The following is a 21,352-nucleotide window of genomic DNA, read 5'->3' as shown; positions in this document are numbered from 1 at the left end:
TCCACGTGGGAAGGTAGTACAGATACCCATGAGGCTGTGAGAGAATAATACAAGGACATATATACTTTCTTGTCAAATGGTTCAAACTAAATGCCATACGAGAAGGGAAAGCACCAAGGGGGCTAGGGTAGGCAGGAAGGGCTTCCCGGAGGAAGGAAAATGTATGTCATGAAAAATCCAGGTGGAGTGGTCCAGTGGGCCTCTGAAGAAAAGAGACTCAGCAGAGTTTGGGGTGGGACAAGCAGAGTGGAGCTCTAGAGCTGCATGTGGGGGACAGAGGAACTGTGTATATAGGGGCAGTAGAAGGAGAAGAGTCAGAGGGCTGTTGGGGAACCATGTGGTAAAGACATGGAGCCAAGGGAGGATTGTAGTAAGGAGTAGTGCTGGCCATACCCAGTACCTGGGACAGGGTGGCCTTCTAACTGAACTGGACTGGTCAGCAACACCAAATGCTGCCAAGAGTCTAAGGAAAAGGTAGGCTATGGTAGGAGGCAGCAAGAAGGGCTGGTGAGAGAGGAGGGACCCTGGGAAGGAGGTTGAGAAAGTCCAAAAAGTGGGCTATACCAATGTTTCTCAACCAGTTTTGTTTGGTTTTTTTTAAAGTGTGCTCCCACCCCCAAGAAATTTTAATTTAAATTAACTTTATATAAATTAGTATTTGATTTAATTTATTTCTAATTAGAGGAATTAAATACTAAGGAACATGATTCTGTCAGGTTGGCTTGAACTTTGGGATGCCATAAACCATGGTAATATCTAAAACTTTTTGCACCCCCAAGACCCCTTTGGGGCTGCTGTTGCCCCAGTTGAGAATGCCTGGACTAACTGCTACCTGTATCTGGGACTGGCTCTGCCTAGGGGGCCACCAGGATGCCCAGATCCTTGCAGCTGCTCCACCCATGGCCTGGGCTCCTCCCTCATCCACCAACCTCACTCACCTGGGCAGTTGCTCTGTAGAGTGAGGAAGAGCAGGTTTGGACATCCCCAAGCCTCCCCCTTCAAATCTCTCCTGGAAGAAAGGCCCCTGGGTGGACTACCAAATCCCTGCAGGCTTCCAGGAAGGAATGAATTCTAGCCTCATGGCCTGCCCCAATCCCTGTATGGAAGCCCTTGAGCCTCTATTTACCAGCCATTCAGTGAGCCCTTACTATATGCTAAATAATTTACAGGCTTATCTCACGCAAGCTGCACAATGACCCTGAGGAGGTGGGAGCTATTATTATCCCCATTTTATAGATGAGGATACTGAGGTTTAGAGGGGGAAATAGCTTACAAGGGTCAGAGTGTACAGGCTGCTGAGTCTGGGTTCTAGCCCAGGCCTGTCTGACCCTAGCTTGAGGGCTTATGCACTTTGTCGTGCTTTCTCCGTTTTCTCAGCTACCTCCCTCCCCTTCCTCAAACTTGCAGGGACTCGGTTTGGGTTCCCATGGAAATAGAGTCTGGAGGCAATTCCACTGGGATGAGAAATAGAGACAGCCACAGAGACCGGGGCATCTATTCAGGGCTGAGAAGAGAGGGTAGGACATTTTAAATAGAGCCCAGTCTGGGTTATGGTGGCTTAATTCCTCTGAGGAGCTGGTGCTTCCCCTCCCTTTCTAGTCCAAGGCGGGGAAATAGAAGGAATGTTGAGAAGGGCCTTCTCAGAGACCCAGTAAGAAGAGAGTGTTCTCTCCACTGGGCAAGTGCTGCATCCAGAACCCCTGGCAACAAATGCCAGGACCAGACCTTCTATGAGAGCCTATCATGCATGCCCACAGAGCCCTTGCTAAGAATGCCTCAGGGCGCTCAGAGACCTGATTGTCTGTCACCAACCACAGACAAAATATTGTTTCTGGTCTCTCTCAGAATGGATCCATTGAGGCTTCTGCACTCTAGACCCTGTAATGAAACTGATAAACTGTATGAGATAATATTTCTAGAAGGAGGCTCCTCCTGAAATAGAAAAGGGTCTGATCTGACAGTTACCATCTGCAAGCTGGTAGGTTTCCCTGCAAGGTAGGCTTTCTGAGGACAGCATCTGAGGTGACCCTGGAAGGGTCCTGAGTGGACCTCAAACCAATAGTGAGAGGAAAGTGATGGCTAGGGACGCCTGGGTGGCTCAGTCGGGTAAGCGTCTGCCTTCAGCTCAGATCATGATCCCGGGGTCCTGGGACTGAGCCCCGCATCAGGCTCCCTGCTCAGCGGGGAGCCTGCTTCTCCCTCTGCCTGCCGCTCCCCCTGCTTGTGCTCTCTCTCTGACAAATAAATAAATAAATAAATCTTTAAAAAAAAATGATGACTAGAAGAAGTTAAAATCACTGAACCCAATTCCAGGCAGATGTGAGGGAGAAGCAGCTTGGAGGCCAACTTGGGGGCAGGAAACAGTGGGAGGAGAGGAGCTCAGGCCTCCCTACCTCAAGTCCCCTTTCTCTACTTAGCTTCCTTTAATCTTTTGTCCAGCTAACAGCATCAGGTTTCCAGCTCACTGTTGGAGGTTTGACCAGCAAGCCTGTAGAAAGTTCAGAGAAAGGGCTTGACCATTGGCCAACAAGTCTGCCTTGGCCTGGATAGCTGTGCTGGAGACTCCTCCAGGCAAATTCGACAGTAGAGGTGCTTGGGGCCAGGCCACACCCCTACAAAAGAATGGGAAGCATTTCCCTCAGCTGACAGGCTGTGAGATCTACTCCGGGAAGCCAGAGGTCTTAGAAGTTTCCAGAATCCAAGAATCTGCAAATCCTAGTGGGTTCTGGCCTCCTTGGGGTAATAGGAGAAAATGATGGTGGTATGGGGGGTGGACAACCCCTCACACAGACACTCAGGCCCTGGGAGGGTTGCAGGCCTACACCCACATCAAAGGGAATGGAGGGGACCCTTTAATAAAAGTATTTAATTTGCTGCAGGAGTGTTTGCTTTATTGAGTTAGGAGATTAAGAGTGAAAATCTCAAATCCGCAAGGAATTTTCCCTGGTGGTGCTTTGTCAGGGTTTATTAGTTTGGGGGATGTTTTGAGCCCTTGGAGAAGGAGTCACCCCTGAACAGATTTAAATGGCTTTTAGAGCTCCACTGAAGCCTTGCTCTGTGCGCATGATGGGGACTTTGTGTGCGGTGGAGCGGGGGAGGGGGGGTGACTTCTAGTGTGATCAATGCTGGTAGGTCAGGCTGTTAATAAGATAGATTTTTACTAACTCGATCTCTTTAGCATTCCCGGGAGGAAAATGCAGCCGGCTATTTGCTGATACTGACCTTGCCTGAAGGGAAGGCTGGATCAGGTGGGTGGGGGCACACAACCCCCTCACTACCAGCAAACAATTTACCCAGAATATGTCCTCTCTCGGCCCAAGTTGGCCTGGCTGCAAGGACAGGAAGAGAAGAATGATCTGGGCTGGAACCCACCCAAGTGTGGAGGGCCCTTTGCGGTTACTCAGACATAGCCAGAGCTTAGAGCCTTCCAAGAGTTCTTAGAGAAAATTCCAAATCCAAGCTGCCTGTGATCTCAATTCAGAGCAGACCAAAAGAGTGAACTTTCCAGAGGTTCTTATGAGACACCTATGCTTCTAGGATATTTGTGTGATGACCAGGAAAGGGCAGAAAGAAGGGTAGGAAAAGTGGGTCAGCTTAGTTGGTCAAACAGACCAGTATATTTTCAAAAGCATCTTACGTGGGGAGTTGCTTGCATACTCTCTATGTGATAGAGGGGAAAGCCTGAACTTTGTCTCAGCTTTGAAACTCTCCCACTTAAGATCTTGTAGAATGCCTTCCTAGTATCATTTCCCTGCTTTGTCCGGGGTGGGGGGGGGGGAGTGCAGAATGCACCCCCAGCCCCCTGGTCTCACTATCTCACTACTCACCTGGGACCACTCTATGGATAAAAGCCAAGTAGGAAGCTGAGAGCTCTTAGCACAGAAGTCAGCAAACCTCAATGATTTATTTAAGTATGATTTACAAAGTGTTACTGTCTGTAAACCTAAGCCAGCTGTTGGAGGTACAAAAATGAACATGGCAGATGCCATCCCGACTCATTTGGGCTTTGTGTCGAATGGGGCACAAAAGTGGTTAAACAGGCATTTGATGATGGGGTGCTGTGAAAGCACTGTGGGGGCACCCAGCCTAGACAAGAGGGGTTAAGGAAGACAAACAGGAGCAAGAGGTTTTCACCCTGAGACCTGAAAGATAGGTCAGAGTTAGCCAGGAGAGGGTATGGAGGGGGAAAGGAGAGGCCCTGGGAACAAGGAGACCAGACCCACAGAGGAAGGGGCAGAAATGCCCTGTGGCTGGGCTGCAGAGTGAGGGGCCAGGCATGGAGGGCCTACACAGGCCATCTTTTGCAGTTTGAACTTGATGCTGGGAGCTTCAGAGGACCACTTGGGGGGGGGGGGCGGGCAGGGGGAGGAGCAGGATGGTCTGGGAGAGGCCACTCTGGCTTCAATGTGGAGAATGTATTAAAAGGAGGCAAGACTGGGCCTGTTAGGAGGCTGGTCTCGGTGAAAGATGGGACCCTGAACCAAGAAGTTGGCAGTGGGAACAGAGAGAAGGGGTGGATTTGAGACCTATTTTTTCAAGCATATAATTTCATATATATATGTGTGTGTGTGTGTGTGTATTTTATGTGTGTGTGTGTTAATATATGTATTCCTTTTAAATATACTTTCTTTTTTAGAGCAGTTTTAGATTCACAACAAAAGTGAGCAGAAGGTGCAGAGTTCCCATTTGCCCCCTGCCCCTGAACATGCAGAGCCTCCCCCGTGGCTGACATCCTCCACGAGCGTGGTCCATCTGTCACTGTTGATGAGCCTACATTGCCACATCATCACCTAGAGCCCAGAGTTTACATGAGGGTTCACTCTTGGTGTTGGACCTACTATGGGTTTGGACAAATGTGTAAGGACATGTATCCACCATTATAGTATCCTACCCAGTAGTTTTACTGCCCTAAAAATCTTCTGTGCTCTGCTTATTCATATCACTGTCTTCCATAATCCCTGGCAGCCACCACTCCTTTTACAGGATGTGAGACCTGTCTTAACAGGAAGAATTGACAGGACTTAGTGACAGGTGGCATGTTGGGGACCAGGATAGTCAGGGAAATGCCCAGCTTTCCCGCTTGAGTAAGCAGGTAACTTGTGGTAGCAATTTAGGAAACACAAGAGGAATAGCAAGTTCTTGTTGTGTTGGGCATCTTGTTTTGTTCTGATGGACGCTGATGCTGAGTTCCCTCTGGGACATGTTCTGTTTGGGGAAACTGCAAATGGAGGTGTCCAGCAGCACCGTGTAGGTACAGAGGTCTGGAGCTCCGTGGAGAAGCCTAGATTTGTCAGTGCTCAGCATCTAGATGGGAACCAAACCCATAGAAGAGGGTAAGTTTGCCCCTGAGATCTGTGAAGTGAGAGAGTTCCCAGGGCAGAACCCCCAGGTCACTAACATTTGAGGGGTGGGCAGAGGGAGTGGAACCTGCCACGGAGACTGAGAAGGTGCCACCAGAGAGGTAGGAGGGGAACAAGAGGAGTGCTGTGTCCTGGAATCCAGGGGCAGGGAGACATTCAAGATGGAAGGAACAGCCACCGAGTAGGGGAGGAACAGAGAAGTATCCATAGGATGGAGAGACGAGAGCAGTCTCAGGGGTGGCATGGGGCAGAGGGTGGAGAAGAGAGTCAGGATGACGAGGGTGGGTTCAGTGGAACGGTTCTTTCAAGATGCTTGTCTGTGAAAGGTGGCAGTGAGCTCGGTCTCTCAAGGGAGGCTCTTGTTCTTTGTGAGAATGAGAGATCTGAGCATACTGAATGCTGATGGAAAGGAGCCAGATGAAGGAGAGTGGTGTAAAGATGCATGAGTCAGAGAGGAGCTGCTGGCGGGCTAGGAAGGCCCCACCCCTTCTGTGTGACAGGCCTGAAGGAAGGAGCAGAGGGCAGGGCAGCTGCAGCGAGGCTTGGGGGCTCCTACCAGGAGTGGAGAGGGCTGGTGATTGTTGGAGGAGAGGGGGATGCAGAAGAGCGGACTGCGGAAGCTGCAGGTAGCCAGGTGGTCCTGAGGCAGGTGAGCAGCTGCGGGCCTGGGGCCTCCTGTTTGACTGCAGTGGAGCCATGTATGGAGATTTGTGGTCAGATGAAAGTTTTTAAGGTTACTGACTTTGACTAGATGCTTATTTCCTGGTCTGAATAGTCACACGGTCTTTATCAAGCTGCTTTCACATCCAGTAGCTAAGATGATGCTTCCCTCTCCTTCCACTAGTCCAACACTGATACCTGACACTTATGCCGGGTAAGTGGGGAAAAAGGGATTTGACATGAATCAGAACTTGGATCAAGGCCCAGGTAGAAGTAGGCAACGTTCCCCTAGGCCTCTGAGGCCCTGATTGCAGCCAGCACTCTCACCTGTGAGCTGTGTAAACACAGAACGGGGGCGCTGAGCCAGGTGTCCCCCAGGGGTGTCGTGATCACTTCTAGTCAGCACAGCTCAGGGTGGGGGCTGCCTGAGACCTAACACGCCAGGAGGGGCCGCCTTCAAAGCACCTGCCATCAGATTGGGGAAACACCAGTCCGCCCCATGGGGACGACCAGGTGGTGATACAACGCCATCACCTGGTGGACTCAGGTCTGTAAGATAGGTAGGATTAGCTGGCCAGTGAGTGGGATAGCAAGGCTAGCTAAGTGAGGGGAGAGCAGAACGCTGCCGGGATGTGGCTTGATTGGCAGTTCCTCAGAACCCCTAGAGGCTGGTCTGCAGGAAGGATCACCTATCCGCAACCAAGGACATCCTTGGTTGGCTCCCTCAGATGCAGTTGTCAGGAGGGAAGAAAGCCCATCGTCAGACCACCTTGCCTGCCAAGACGCCAGTTGATTCATACATATGTATGTGTATATATATATATATTTATATATTTATATTTGTCTAAATCCAAATTAATATATATTTATATATTTTTTAACTTTTAAATATCTAAATAGTATCTATCTATAATTTGTTATTATGGAAAGTTTCAAACACAAAAAGTAGAACAGTATAATGAGCCCCCATGTATCTATTACCCAGTTGTTGTTTTTTAAGATTTTATTTATTTATTTGTCAGAGAGAGCGAGAACACGCACAAGCAGGGGGAGCGGCAGGCAGAGGGAGAAGCAGGCTCCCTGCTGAGCAAGGAGCCCAATGCAGGGCTTGAACCCAGGACCGTGGGATCATGACCTGAGCTGAAGGCAGACGCTTAACCTACTGAGCCACCCAGGCATCCCTATTACCCAGTTTCATCAATGATTAATATTGATCTATCTCCACCACTTTTTTTTTGTTTGCTTTTAGGAATTTTGTTTTGTTGTTTGTTTTTGCCACAATATTTTAAAGAAAATCCCACATGTTATAAACATTTTAGTATACAACTTTATGAAATTAAACTTCTTTTATAAGCATCACAGTGCCATTATATCACCTAAGAAAATAGAGAGCAATTCCTTAATATGATATTTAGTCTACATTCAAATGTCCCTAATTTTCTCAAAAACATCCCCTTACTGTTGGTTTGTACAACTTCAAATCAAAACAAGGTCCACAAATTGATTTTGGTGGTTATGTCTCCTGTCTTGTTAGGATCAGAACTGTCAGGCTCCAGAGATGCTGAAGGAATAGACCTCCCTGGAAACCCTTTGTCAGGTGTTGTTTGTGCTAAAGGCAAGAGCCTCCCTATCTGATATGCCCAGCTCTACAACTACAACCTAAGCTCAAGCGAGCTGTCAGGGCCTGTGTAGGATGGCCAAGGGAGAGAGAAATGCCCCTGTCATTGTTAGGGCATTTTAGGCTGCAGGTAACAGAAGCCTACTCAAGCTAACTTTATGCAAAAAGAGGGAGCATCAGCAGAAATGGGATGACCTCATGGTACCCAGGGATGGCCAGGTATGTCAAGGCCTGGGCCCAGGAAGCCAGGCTGTCCTCTTTCTCTGCTTCTGGTCTCTGCCTCTCTCTGGACAGTGTCTTCACTCTTCTGCAGCTGGTTCCCCCCATTTGTCCCTATCCTTAGCTTCCAAGTTTACATCTGCTCTACTCAAGGGACCATCCTACAATGTGTAGCTATTTCTCATTCCCAATTCCTGATTCTTCCAAGAGTATCTGATTTGCCCAACTTTGGTCGTCCCATCACTGTGACCCAAATCAGAGTTATGGGGAGCTACGGGGTGGGCTAGTCATGGCCTGGGGAACATATCCCCATGAATGGCAGCCGAGCAGACACCCCAAATATGTCTTTTTCACATATGTAGTAGTGAAGATACGCACTTTATGTAATCTGTTCTTTGGCTGAAGTTGTGCTTCTAATGCCAAGCAGAACTTCCAGAATTCTTCAGGCCACTGTGAGTATATAAGTGGGAGCTTTGCAAACCTGTCCCCCTCTTGGACAAGCACTTCACCAATCACATCTGGTCTTTGTACATGGATAGCTACTGTCACCACTGCTCTGTATCAATTCTTAGGGCAGTGGAAAAGTAGAAGCTCTAGTCTGTGGGTCTAGGAGAACTTTGGAAAGTTTATCTTATCCACACCTTTCTCCTTTCATTCTAAAAATATTTTAGGGGATGATGTGTCCGGTTCTATGGGAGAGTTAAAACAAGACATGTATGAATCTGTTCTCGAGATGCTTATGATCTAGTGCAGGTGTCAACAAAATTCTTCTAAGGGACAGATAGTATTTTAGGCTTCCTGTTCATATATGATCACTTCTTTCTCTTTTTCTTCTCCTTTTCTTCCTCCTTTCTTACTGCCCTTTAAAAATTTAAACACTATTCTTAGCTGTCTGGCCATACAAAAGCAAATTGTGAGGCACTTTTAAAACATGAGATGTGGTTTTTCAACCCCCGATCTAGTGTAAAAGACAGGCATGGGCTCATAGACACAGATAACTAAAACCCAGGGGCGTACTGTGAAGTGGAGAGAACAGAGCTCTGGAGTCAAAAGACTCACCCGCAAACCCAGTCTCTTATAAGCTGCATGACCTCGAGCAGGTTCCTTGTCCTTTGAGTCTCTGGCCTCCTAACCTGGACAATGAGAATAGTAACAGACCTTCCTCAAGGGGGTGATTTGAAGATTAAGTGAGATAACACCTGGCACATCGTATGTGCTCAGTAAGCTCTAGCCACTGTTGTTCTATTAAGTGCCATGTGATAAATGGTGCAGGATGGGATGGGAGTCAGAGGAAGGAGCATTCTCTTCAAGCTTGGTCCCTGGGGGGGCTTTGCACGGATGAAATGACCTTTGAACTAGGGCCTGAATAGCAGAGATGGGAGAGAGAACACCCAGGTAGAGAAGAGTGCCTTTCCTGAGAGGCAGGGAGGAGCAGGAGCCAGCAGACTCTGAGGGACACTGACAAGCCGGTAAATGACAGCCCTTTGGAAGTCATTACAGAAACACACAGACAAGTGGCCTCCAGAGAGATTTGGCTCCAGAAGCCTTTCCCTGAAGGAACCAGGTAGGAATTTGCCAGTAGCTGTGTCTGATGGCATTCACTTAGCTGTGGACTCCCCCTTACCCCTGAATGAAGACATGATATGCAGCAGGACGGACCCTTCACCAAATGCATGACCTTGGGGGCAGAGTGCCCACCCCCATTCCATTACCACAGCTCCTGGAATAACACACCTCTGCCGCATCCCTGCCAGCTAACCACTGGGTGCACTTTCTGAGAAGTGGTTCTCCAGTAACGCCCAAATTGCACTGCATAACCAAAGGCCCTTAGAGGAGACTCCTGTGCTAGCAAAAGGAAAGACTCAATCACAGGGAGTTAGTCAGCCATGGAAGCATGTGGGGTTCACTCCAGAACAGTCTACTACAGAGGTGCCCGCTTGTCTGGTCCCAGTCCCAGACAAATCTCATTTGCAGAGATGGAAGATTCCAGACATTTTATCCTGTCTTTTAAACATTTGAGTCACTTAGCCTCAATTCTGATTCTATATCTTTCTGATGATAATTTGACTTTCCTCATGCATCTGCCTGTAAGGAGAGAAAGCAAAGACTGCAAGATGACAGCAACTAACTCCATAACTGTTGGAAAGCTCATTGTAAATTTGGGTTTATACATCAATCCTTGTGAACTTGGTTAACATTAGTCAGTATCCTTGCACCTAATCATCTCTGGGACAATAAAAAGACCAATTTCTGGGTCTGGTCTGGGGTAGATACCCTAGGAGACCCATGAGGCTTTTCTCCTTCTGGTACCTTCTAAACTTCTATATATACATGTTGACCCTTGACCCATGCCTGCCCATTCAGTCTTCTATACTTTATAGTCTTTCAAATTCACTGTCAAGTTTGGTTTGTGAACATATAACCATGTTCAATTTTAATCAGTTGTAGAAATAACTTTATGTATTGTTTCACATATATATTTTAATGCACACACTTATTATATAGTAAAAATCTGCCAAATAAATTGTAGGATTGGGCAAGAATTTGCTTAGGAGTTGCCCTTTTGAAAAACTTTTCTTCCAAATATCATCTCTTGGTTCCTCTTTCAAAGACTGAAAGTAGGGAATATCTAATGATATCTCAGACATCTCCAGGAAAATTCTTTATTGGCCCATAAGAGAATTAACACTGGCCTCTGGTTTCTGCTGGAAAATTCAGGGTGTTGATATGACTCAAAGCGGAGTTAAATAGCTGGATGATGGGGGAAAGCTCACATTCACGTTACTTTTAAGAAATGAATCTGTTAAAGTCACAAAATTTATTACCAGCTGGCCCCAGGCAGCAAGCTGAAATACCATGTCTTGATGCTTTGTAACTGATACATGGAAGTCAAGTCTTTGGACAATGGGTGATGGGGTAGGGAGGGGAGAGGTACAGAATAAAGTCAGTGAGGCCATGTAGATGGAGAATTACCACAGTGTAGTGTGTACTTCTCAACTTTTAGGTGAGTAAACGTAGCTTCATCTAAGCGATAAATTCACACAAATAGAAGTCTTACAACAAATGTTTAGAGGCAACATAACCTTAACATTAAAGGTTGCATTCTATAGGAAATTACTTTTTTTTAATCTTTATTTTTTATTGAAGTTTTTAGTTTCTTTAAGTAATCTCTATACTCCACGTGGGGCTCAAACTCATGGCCCCGAGATCAAGAGTCGCATGCTCTTCTGACTGAGCCAGCCAGGCGCCCCTACATTTTTTTAATCTTTATATTTAGGATGTTCTAGGGGCATTTTTACAAATTAACCAGGACATAATCTAATGATAATGATATGTAAAATAAGCACAGAAAGAAAGGATCTCCACTCCAATCAAAAAGTCTGTCTATATTCTCCAGATTTTACTCTTCGCCAACCACACCTAATGGCCTGCTCCTTGTCCTCTTAAAGACCTATGTCTTCCTTTTTTAAAAGTACTGATGTCTGATTCTCAGGCCCCCGAGATTCTAATATCATTACTCTGGGGTTCAGCCCCAGGTGTTAGAATTTGTCGCAAGCTCCCAGATGACAGTAATGCAGCTGAGGTGAAGAGGGACTAGGGCAGGGTGAGTGGGGTTAAAATTTAAGTCTCTGTCTGAGGATAGAGCTAGAATTCAGGTCACCTGGTTTTCAGCTCTTTCCAGGGCTTAAAAGGAGAACCCCCTCTTCTTCTCACATCCCGGGTTTAAGTGTTGGAAAGCCTTGGCTGTACTTGGGAGCTTGCCCCCGTGACACTTTCTACCACTCTAGGTATTAACCAAACAGTGGCTTCTCTAATTGTATCTGTGGCCGAGTTACAAGTCACAGAAAAGGCCTCTGTTCCAGACCCTCTTTGCGTGACAGGGAACTGCTTTCTGGGACATGTGACTCTTCAAGGTTCTGTTCAGCTCCACCCCAGCCACAAGAGGGGCAGCTGGTGCCCACCCCCCAGTCTGGACAAAATCCCTGCGAGTTCTTTTCCAGCCCAAAGATTTTCTTTCCACTTGACCTCCTTCTCCAAGTCTAATTCCCCACTTTTTGAAGCCAACCATGGTATAAAGGTCACTTTGCAATGAGTTCGTTGGGATTACACATTAACCACTTTATCAGGCTTCCGAGAGAGTTTTTAAGCCAGGCTCTGGTCAAATTCCTTTTAAAGAGCCCATGCCTTTATTCCTTCTGAAAAGTGGATACACATTTTATTATGGAGAATTTAAATTTAAAAGTAGTATGTAGTAGAATGAATCCCCATGTACCCATCACCCAGGTTCAATGGTTACCAGCTAACTCACGGCCAGTCTTGTGTCTCTATCCCCTGCTTGCCAGGTCCCACTCCAGGGTTTCTGACTGGCCCCCCCCACACACTGGATCACGTTGACACGAATCCCAGACATACACCATTCCATCTGCAAATATTTCAGTGTGTGCTTCTAAAAGATAAGGCCTCTTTCTTCCTTTCTTTCCTGTTTTTTTATTGTGGTAAAATATACTTAACGTAATGCTTACCATCTTAGCTATTTTTTAAGCATGCAGTGCAGTGATTTTATTTTTTTTTTTTTAAAGATTTTTTATTTATTTATTTGAGACAGAGAGAATGAGAGACAGAGAGCATGAGAGGGAGGAGGGTCAGAGGGAGAAGCAGACTCCCTGCCGAGCAGGGAGCCCGATGCGGGACTCGATCCTGGGACTCCAGGATCATGACCTGAGCCGAAGGCAGTCGCTTAACCAACTGAGCGACCCAGGCGCCCTCTTTTCTTTTTTTTTTATTTTTTTATTTTTTTTTTTTGCAGTGATTTTAAATACATTCAAAATGCTGTACAGCCATCATCACCATTCATCCTCATAGCTCTTTCAACTTCTAAAACTGAAACCCAGTACCCGTGAAACAGTAGCTCTCCTTTCTCCGCCTCCCTCCAGCCCCTGGAAACCACATGCTACCTTCTGTCTCTATGATTTTGATGACTCTAAATACCTCACAGGAGTGGAACCATATCGTATTTGTCTTTTCATGACTAGCTTATTTCACTTTGCATAATGTCCTCTAGGTTCATCCGTGTTGTAGGATATGCCAGAATTTCCTTTCTTTTTAAGGCTCAGTAATAGTCCATTGTATGCATATGACACCTTTTGCTTATCCATTCATCCATTGGCACACACTTGGTTGCTTCCACATTTTAGCTATTGTGAATAATGCTGCTGTGACTATGGATCTTGATCCACAGACCATCTTCAAGACCCTGTTTTCAAATATTTGGGTATTATTTCAACCATAATACCACTGTCACATCTTTTTAAAAAATGACACTAATTCTTCATTTTTAAAGTTGTTTTATTTTTTTGTGGGAGAGGGGCAGAGAGAGAAGAAGGGAGAGAATCTTAATCAGGCTCCATGCCCAGCACGGAGCCCAACACGGGGCTCAACCCCAGGAGCCCAAGATCACGACCTGAGCTGAAATCAAGAGTTGGACGCTTAACCAGCTGAGCCACCTGGTGTCCCTAATTCTTTATTTTCATGGAATTATCTAGACAGTGTCTATATTTCCCGGATCATCTATTTTTAAAAATATAATTGGTCCAGAGGCGCCTGGGTGGCTCAGGTGGCTTATATATGTATAAAATTGGTCCATATACTGCATTTGGGAGATAGGTCTCTGAAGTCATTTTTACTCTACAGGTTCCTCCTCTATTTTTCTCTCACAGTTGTTGTTACTGCTAAAGAAACAGCATCATTCGTCCTATAGGTTTTGCACCTTCTGGATTGCGTTGTGTCTCTCTGATGGGGTTTAACATCTATATTTCTCATAAAGTGATGGTGGGGTCCAGGCTTGTCTGATTCCTTTCTGCCTTTTTCAGAAGACTATTTCACAGAGGGCAGTATCTGCTTCTATCAGGAGGCCCTTCCAGCCCCACCGATTTTTGTGTGTGTCTGTGATGGTCCTAGACTCTGATGGTCATTGCTTAGATTGTTCTCAGTATTTTTTTTTTTTATAGATTTTATTTATTTTTTAGAGAGCGAGCGAGAGGGAAACAGCATGAGAGGGGAGAGGGTCAGAGGGAGAAGCAGGCTCCCCGCTGAGCCGGGAGCCCGATGTGGGACTCGATCCCAGGACCCTGGGATCATGACCTGAGCCGAAGGCAGACGCTTAACCATCTGAGCCACCCAAGCGCCCTGTTCTCAGTATTTTTAAACACACTTAAGCCCAACCATTGTCTCTTTTCCCCAGTCATTTCCTCCTAGCTAGACTTCTCCCAAAGTGATCGATAAGACCTCACTACTCTCAAGCAGGAGGGAGCAAGCATTTAATGATGGTAAGGGGACACCAGTGAGGAAACAGTGGTCCCTGTCCTCAAGAAGCTTGATGTCTATTTGGGGAAGCAGGTATATATCCGAATAACCAGGAAACATGATTGACTACAATTAATTGTTTATTTTAGCCTCTGAGCCCCAGAAGTCAAGAACTTTACCTAGAACTGTCTATAGCAGAGTTGCCTAGGTCCCACTCAGGTATTCTGAAGATCGTATTTGTTTATTTATTTGGCAGAGAGAGAGAGCACACAAGCATGGGCAGCAGCAGAGGGAGAGGGACAAGCAGGCTCCTGCTGAGCAGTTGAAGTTCTGGGAGGCAGAGAGAACTGATTGTCCTTGCTATCTGGAGTTAATGATGCAGGGCTCGATCCCAGGACGCTGGGATCTTGACCTGAGCCCCTGGGATACTGACCTGAGCCAAAGGCAGACGCTTAACCGACTGAGCCACCCAGGTGCCCCCCACCCCCCGAATACTCAGGTATTCTGATGTAAATTGGTCTAGGATAGACCTAGACATCAAGGCTTTAAAAGCATCTGAGGTATTTTTCTGTGCAACCCAGTTTAAGAATCATTATCCTAGGATAGGGGTTCTTAAAGTGCTGTCCCTAGATCACAGCATCAGCATCAGCATCACCCAGGAACTTGTTAGAAATGTCCAGATTCTTGGGGCGCCTGGGTGGCTCAGTTGGTTAAGCGACTGCCTTTGGCTCAGGTCATGATCCTGGAGTCCCAGGATCGAGTCCCGCATCGGGATCCCTGCTCGGCAGGGAGTCTGCTTCTCCCTCTGACCCTCCCCCCTCTCATGCTCGCTCTCTCTCATTCTCTCTCTCAAATAAATAAATAAAATCTTAAAAAAAAAAAAAAGAAATGTCCAGATTCTTGATGCTCCTTCCCCTCTACCTGAGACGTATGAAATCAGAAACTCTGGAGTGAGACCTGGTAATCTGTATTTTCCTAAGCCTTCCAGCGATACTGATGTGTGCTTAAGTTTGAGAATCCTGTTCTCAGTGTTTACTATTGGAGAAATAAACAGAATGACTGGGAGAGGTTTGAGAGGAAGTGACCCTCTTGCTGGGCAGTAGAGAGTGAAGGGGTCAGATCTGGAAAACAGACAAAAGAGGACATTTCACTGTATAGATCCATGACCCTCAAAAGCTGGGAGCTTGTTAGAAATGCAGAATCTGGGACCCCACCCCAGACCAGCTGAATCAGAATCTATATTTTAACAATATCTCCACATTATTTGTATGTACATTGAAGTTCGAGTGAGACACTCTGGTATAGAGTATGTACTCCAATTATAAAAATCAAAGATACAAAACCAAAAAATGGCCATGTTAGGAAGGAGACTGTGGAGATATGGTTCTGCTCTTTCAGCTGGTGTCCTCAAAGCCATGTTTCCTCTGGTTCAAGGAGAGTGAGACCCGTGTGCACAGAGCTGCTTATCTGCATTGGGATCCCAGACAAGTCCAACTATCCCTGAGTGACACAGTTCTATATGATTCAAGAGCAAGGGCTCCTCAACCCTCAGGGCACAGTCACACAAACTGGGAACTTTTATGGCCAGGCCACCCTCCAGAAGGGATGACCATCCAGGCATTCATGTTTTACAAAATCTCTCCGGGCAATTCTAATCGGCAGCCAAAGTTGAAAACCATTGCTGCACATCTTGGGTCCTCCATGTTTCCATGTTCCACTCAAGGTAAAAGTGAGCTCAATGTCTAGTAGTTGCCATTAAAAACACAAAATTAAGTTTCAGGGCACAGGCTCACTGTTCCAACATCTGGATTCCCAAAATAGTTGCAAGGAGGACCTGGAGAGCTGTTCCTAGTAAAGTTGTTGAGTATCCTGGAATTTTTTGAAATCAAGTTCTCCAGGGATGCTGGTAGTAGGAGACTAGCTCTGATATTGCCCTGAACTTGGAAATAGGTAACTTGGCTTTTCTGCAGACTATGCTCAGGTAGATTGATGTCCTTGTCTGTTTGTATGTAGAGCTAATGTTTTGTGGAGACCTAACAGTACAAATAGTTGAAGTTCTGGGAGGCAGAGAGAACTGATTGTCCTTGCTATCTGGAGTTAATAGAGGATGTTTCAGAGAAGGTGTGCTCTCACCCACTCCTGGGTAGAGTTACATTTGTATAGGCAGAAAACTGAAGAACAGATGTCATGGCAGAGAGCTGCCCGAGAATGTCCACCCAGGATGTTTATGAGACAGTGTAGAGAGCAGTCAACCCAAGTGGCCCCGTGCACTGAGATACATCACACTTTGGGGTGGATAGGGCAAGGCTGTAGAGTAGCAAAGAGTCTTCAGTGGCAAGGTGACAGTATAATTTATCTTGTATATTTTATTTTATTTTTTTTTTTTTTAAGATTTTATTTATTTATTCATGAGAGACAGAGAGAGAGAGAGGCAGAGGGAGAAGCAGGCTCCCAAGGAGCAGAGAGCCTGATGCGGGACTCGATCCCAGGACCCCGGGATCATGACCTGAGCTGAAGGCAGACGCTTAACCATCTGAGCCACCCAGGCGCCCTATCTTGTATATTTTAGAGAAAAAACAGGGCAATGTGATTGCTTGCATGGGACAAGGTAAGCATCTTCTCAATCAAAACATTTGGACTTATCCTTTGATCTCTTCCTTACCAACCCTTATATTAATACCACTTTAATTTTTTAATTTTTTTTAAGGATTTTATTTTTATTTGACAGAGAGAGCACAACCAGAGGGAGAGAGAGGGAGAAGCAGGCTCCCTGCTGATTAAGGAGCCCGATGTGGGACTCGATCCCAGGACCCTGGGATCATGACCCGGGCCGAAGGCAGCCGCTTAACCGACTGAGCCACCCAGGCGTCCCTTAATACCACTTTTAGAAAAACTTTGTATTGACTTCATTCAGACCTGGATCTACCATAATTTAGCTGATGTTTCCCCAAACAGATTTTCCCATTTAAAAAAGTCAGCTACACTTAGGTAAATCCTGAGGCAAGTGTGTGTGTGGTCTCCGCTCCAGCCCCTATGTTGTAGGTCTTCACCTCCCAAGCCTCTTTTAATCCAGCCTCCCATCCTGTGTCCATTCAAGCCCCTAAGGCCCTGCCAGGCACCTGGTTAACTGGTCTCAAATAAATGTATTAAATCAGGAAGTTAGGCATTCATAAGTCAAAGTACTCACACAATTGTGTAAAGAGGAAATCTGACAAAGGAAAAAATATCCAACCTCACTAGTAATCAGAAGAACGCAAATGTGGTATAAATTTTCAATTACCAAATGAACAAAAGTGAAAAAGGCAGAATGACAATACCAGGGCTTGAGAGACTTCAGAGTAATGTGAGGTTTCCTGTACATTGGTGGAAGTGTCAACTGGCAGGAGCTTTCTGGAGAACACTTTGGCAATGTATATCATACACCTCAAAATGTACAGACACAGCAATTCCACCTCTGAGAGTTTATCCTAAGGAATTATTGAACAGGGCCGAGGATATTCAATCCAGCCTTATTTATAATAAAGAATAATTAGGGGGCGCCCAGGTGGCTCAGTTGGTTAAGCATCTACCTCCTGCTCAGGTCATGATCTCAGGGTCTTGGGATCAAGCCCCACATCAGGCTCCGTGCTCAGCGGGATGCCTGTTTCTCCCCTCCCACTGCCCCTGCTTGTGTTCCTGCTCTCGCTATTTCTCTCTCTGTCAAATAAATAAATAAATCTTTAAAAAAAAAAAAAGGAAAGAAAGAAAACTTGGGGGATGACTGGGTGGCTCAGTCGGTTAAGTGCCTGTCTTAGGCTCAGGTCATGATCCCAGGATCCTGGGATCGAGTCCCGTGTTGGGCTCCCTGCTCAGTGGGGAGTCTGCTTCTCTCTCTTCCTCTGCACCCCCCCCCCGTTCATACTCATTCTCTCTCTCTCAAATGAATAAATAAAATCTTTTAAAGAAAAATTTTTTTCTTTTCTTTAAAAGATTTTATTTATTTATTTGACAGAGAGATAGAGCCAGAGAGCACAAGTGGAGGGAATGGCAGAGGGAGAGGGAGAAGCAGCTCCCTACTGAACAGGGAGCCTGATGTGATGCGGGGCTCGATCCCAGGCCCCTGGGATCATGACCTGAGCCTAAGGCAGGTGCTTAACCATTTGAGCCACCCAGGCACCCTCAAGTGAATAAATAAAATCTTAAAAAAAAATAATAAATTAGAAATAACCTAAATGTCCACCAAGTGAGGGTTATTCATATCAATTGTGGTCCATTCATGCAATAAAATAAATACTAAAGAGCCTTTAAAATGATCTATTTATAGACATTAGTAGACATGAAAGAATGTCCAATAGGTATTATGTCCTTATGGTGTCATTAATGTAAAATTGTGTGTGTGTGCACATGTACACATGTACATTCATGCACACGGAGATCTATAATGATAGTCATGGAGGGGTGCCTGGGTGGCTCAGTTGGTTAAGTGTTGGACTTTTGATTTTGACTCAGGTCATAATTTCAGAGTCGCGGGATCGAGCCCCGCATTGGGCTTCACACTGGGCATGGAGCCTGCTTAAGCGTCTCTTGTCTCTCTCCCCCTCCTCCTATGCCCCTCCCCCCCAATACACAAGCGTGCTCTCTCTCTAAAAATAAAATAAAATAATAATAATGATAGTCGGGGCGCCTGGGTGCCTCAGTCGTTAAGCGTCTGCCTTTGGCTCAGGTCATGATCCCGGGGTCCTGGGATCGAGCGCCACATCGGGCTCCCTGCTCACTGGGGAGACTGCTTCGCCCTCTCCCTCTGCCTGCCACTCCCCCTGCTTTTGCTCTCTCTCTCTAATAAATAAATAAAATCTTTTAAAAATAACAATAATGATAGTCATTGAAATATCAACCATGGTGTCCTGTGGTTGGGAGAGCTTTCAAAGCCTCTATTTTCTTATTTTTTATTGTTTCTAAAATTACAAAGGCAATATTCTTTATTTTTACATTAATAGCTGACACTAACAGAATGTGCATTTTGTGCTGGTCTCTGCTCTAATTGCTACCTACTATTATTATTCCTGAAGAAAACAAAATGATAAAGTCCAGAGCTGAGAAATGATGGAGCTAGGACTCACAGCCTTGTTGTCTGGCTCTACAGGCTGCCCTGTTACTACAATAATTAAACCCAAATACAGTGAGAGTCTCTTAGCCCCTCCCCCACCAGCAGACCCACTCCTCTCCCCAGACTCATTGTCAGCCATTGGCGGGTAGCCTTCCAAAGCTTCTGCCAGGCACTTTTAGACACGTGTGGCCAAACACACGGATGTGTGTGTTTCTTTTTTTATAAAATGGGATGGTATTGTTTATCCTGTCATAATGCATAGTTCACCCTCATACTGTTTACCCCTGAGGGGTATTCTGCAGCAGGAATGTAGGGAATGCTTGTGACCGTGCCCCTACTGGAAACTGGCAGTTTCCAGCTTTTCACCTTCACGAACAAAGCTGCAGTGAATATCCTTCTCTACATTCTACAGTATGCAAATATGTAATGATATTTCTGTGGTAATTTCCTAGAAATGGAACCACCGCATCAAAAGACATGCACACTAAATGTTGAAAGCAGCTGCCCAATCCCCCACACCAAGACTGCTGCCCCACTCTCACATACAGCGTAGACATACATGCTACACTGTGGACGCACATCCACTAATCTTGCACCCACATCCCCGTGTTTTCACCAGCACCGGAAGTCGCCAATCTTTTTCATTTTTGCCAATATGAGAAATGAAGAATGTCATTCCATTTGCAGTAATTTAAATGTCCTTGATTCCTAGGAAAGTTGAAAGTCTTTTGGCCATCTTCATTTCTTTCCAGAACTGTTCACTTTTTCAGTTGGGTAATTTGAGTTTTTCTTATTGATGTGAAGGAGTTGTGTTATAAATACCAGTTTTTTGATGCCCTGTGTGTTGTAAGTATTTTCTCACTGTGTTACATTTCTTGGAACTTTGTCTTATTTTGTCATACAGAAGTTTTAGTTTAGTTTATTTTTATGTAACAAAAGCTGCCCATTTTTTTCCCTTGTGGTTTTACATCTTGTTTAGGAATTCTTTCTAGACAACCAAGAATATAAGAAGACTCTCCTGTATTCTCTTCTAGTGTATTTGTATTGTTGTTTATACATTTTAAATTATTTATTTTAATTGTGGTAAAATATATATAACATGAATTTTACCATTTCAACCATTGTTAAGTGTACGGTTCAGTGACCTAAGATACATTCACCTAAGGTGATGGAGTGACCATCAGCACCATCCATCTCCAGAACTTTTTTCATCTTGCAAAACTGAAACTCTCTACCCATCAAACAGTAACTCCCACTCCCCGCTCCCCTCAGCCCCTGGCAGCCACTGTTCTATTTCCTGTCTCTATGAATTTAGTTACTCCAGGTCTCCACAAAAGTGGAATCACGCAGTGTTCATCTTTTGTGCCTGGCTTCTGTCGCCTCGTGTAAAGTCTTCAAGGTTCATCCATGTTGTAGCATGTGTCAGAATTTCTTCTCTTTTTAAGAGTCAATAATAGTCCGTCATAAGATTTAACTTTATGTTTAGACTTTAATTCATGTAGAATTTAATACTGTGTTTGGTGAGAAGTAGGTGGCAGGTAAGTTTTTTTTATTTTTAAGTTGTTCACCTTTAAACAACTCCTCTATCAAAACCTAAATTCCCATGAGGGCCCAGGTCTGCTTCTGGACTGTTGTTCATTGATCCCTTTGTCTATATCTGGACTGGAATCAGGCTCCAGCTTTTTTTTTTATTTTTTTATTTTTTTAAAGATTTTATTTATTTATTTGAGAAAGAGAGAATGAGAGACAGAGAGCACGAGAGGGAAGAGGGCAGAGGGAGAAGCAGACTCCCCGCTGAGCACGGAGCCCGATGTGGGACTCAATCCCGGGACTCCAGGATCATGACCTGAGCCGAAGGCAGTCGCTTAACCGACTGAGCCACCCAGGCGCCCTCCAGCTTTTTTTTTTTAATTTTATTATGTTATGTTAGTCACCATACAATACATCATTGGTTTTTGATGTGGTGATCCACGATCCATTGTTTTCGTATAACACCCAGTGCTCCATGCAGTACGTGCCCTCCTTAATACCCATCACCAGGCTAACCAATCCCCCTTCCCCCCTCCCCTCTAAAACCCTGTTTGTTTCTCAGAGTCCATAGTCTCT

At 45.5% G+C, this 21,352-nt stretch overlaps 1 protein-coding gene across 5 annotated transcripts in view; it reads left to right on the top strand.

The window, feature by feature from the left end:
* SLC4A5 (solute carrier family 4 member 5) overlaps positions 1-21,352 on the top strand; it is a 103,618-nt gene that overhangs the window by 42,152 nt on the left and 40,114 nt on the right. The window lies entirely within an intron of this gene.

The sequence above is a fragment of the Leptonychotes weddellii genome, chromosome 10 (assembly GCF_054177405.1).
Source record: "Leptonychotes weddellii isolate Sample4059 chromosome 10, ASM5417740v2, whole genome shotgun sequence".
NCBI lineage: Eukaryota > Metazoa > Chordata > Mammalia > Carnivora > Phocidae > Leptonychotes > Leptonychotes weddellii.
The sequence above is the reverse complement of the archived record's forward strand: the minus strand, read 5'-3'. Positions and strand labels throughout refer to the sequence as shown.